Raw genomic sequence first — 1,556 nt, forward strand, 5'->3', positions numbered from 1 at the left:
TAGCACCAAAGTGAACAATGCGTGTTTGAGAGTCTCCTTTTTTCTTATAAAAACCAAGCTGTAAGTATCAGATATATAATACAAGCAGCATTTCTTTTCTGTCCAGTCAGAACTGGACATTTTGAGCTCTGTAAGCCAGTAACTTTTCAGGGTACAGTTCTTCTTTCCCAGAGTAACAGCCTGCACCCGCAGCCAGAAATACATGATTGCTGTCCTGCTAAATTTATAAGCAGTTGTCCCTTCTTTTCCCCTCACCCCATCCTATCCTTTGTTTCAAACATCTTTCTCCTTCTTTTAGGTATCTCTCCCCTCTGGCTTCACAGTCTGCCCCTGCCCATTACTGTCTGAAGGCAACTTGTAATTCATCAACTCCTTCCTCCCCAAACCCACACAACTCCCAGCAATGCTAAATTAGAAGTTGTGGAATCCAGCAGAAGAAACACAGACCGTGGTTTTCCAAATAATTTCTGCATCTCAATTGATTTGACTTTTTAGCTGTAGCACAAGCACAGATCATGACTTGAAGGACTCTACCAGGGATTTCACTGCTTAACTTCAGGCAACAGAAACCAATCTTCAGCAGAAGACTTTGCCACTTGTATTAGGAAGAGAAAGAATCTATATATTTTCCTGCTTTGTGGTCACCCAGTGTAGTTTTCCATACATTATGTTCATACTGCAGGCTTCTATTAACATGCTTTTTCTCTACTATTGTAAAACTCTGTAAGAATTTGGTACTTTAGAGCTCTGTCGAATTTTGTTGAAACTTGCTGTCAATTTAACAAGTTAACGGTGACAAAGCACATGTTCTATCCCATTTCTAAATGAAATCAGACCATTTCTTGCCTTCTAACTGCATTGGCAAACAAAGTATTCCATAGCTCTTTAAAAAATGTACTGTATTTTAAGTAAATTATTAATCTTAACTTTCTCTTAACTCTGTATGAAAAAGCCATGTAAGTTTTCCTTCTGCATTTCATTGATCTTAAAGTGCTTGCCACCCTTGCCAGAATTCCTTACATAAATTACTGTATACAGTAGTGATGTGCACATTATTTTATATCTATATAATATTATGTGTGTTGTCAAAGATCCATAAGGAGTTAATTCTATCAAGAGAAAACATGGTCACTTAATTTTTGTTTTTTGAGGCAAGACTGCCTTGAGTCTTCTTGAAAAGCTTCAAGTCTTCAGTCTTCGGTGAGTGTTGAAAGAGAAGGACCTCAGTACACAAAACTTTCAGATACTGTGCATAGTCTGTTCTGCCTACACCTTGCATTTGGTTTGCCTTTGCTGAATTTGAGGAGCGTTTTTAGTGTAAGGATAAATACTTGAATATTTGTTTCTATGGCAAATTCTGAAATGCTGTTAAACATCAGCTGGAAACAGGTCCTTGCCAGGGTCCTCAGGAACTGTCATGACTACAGAAAATCCAAGTTTACACACTCCACACTCCATTTCATGCCAGAAATTGCATAGCACTATTAAAAAACAAAGCTCCTATATTAACCCGGCAACACGTTTACTCTTAAAATGAATACCGAAACACCCAGTAC

The sequence above is a fragment of the Hirundo rustica genome, chromosome 9 (genome assembly GCF_015227805.2).
Source record: "Hirundo rustica isolate bHirRus1 chromosome 9, bHirRus1.pri.v3, whole genome shotgun sequence".
Lineage (NCBI taxonomy): Eukaryota > Metazoa > Chordata > Aves > Passeriformes > Hirundinidae > Hirundo > Hirundo rustica.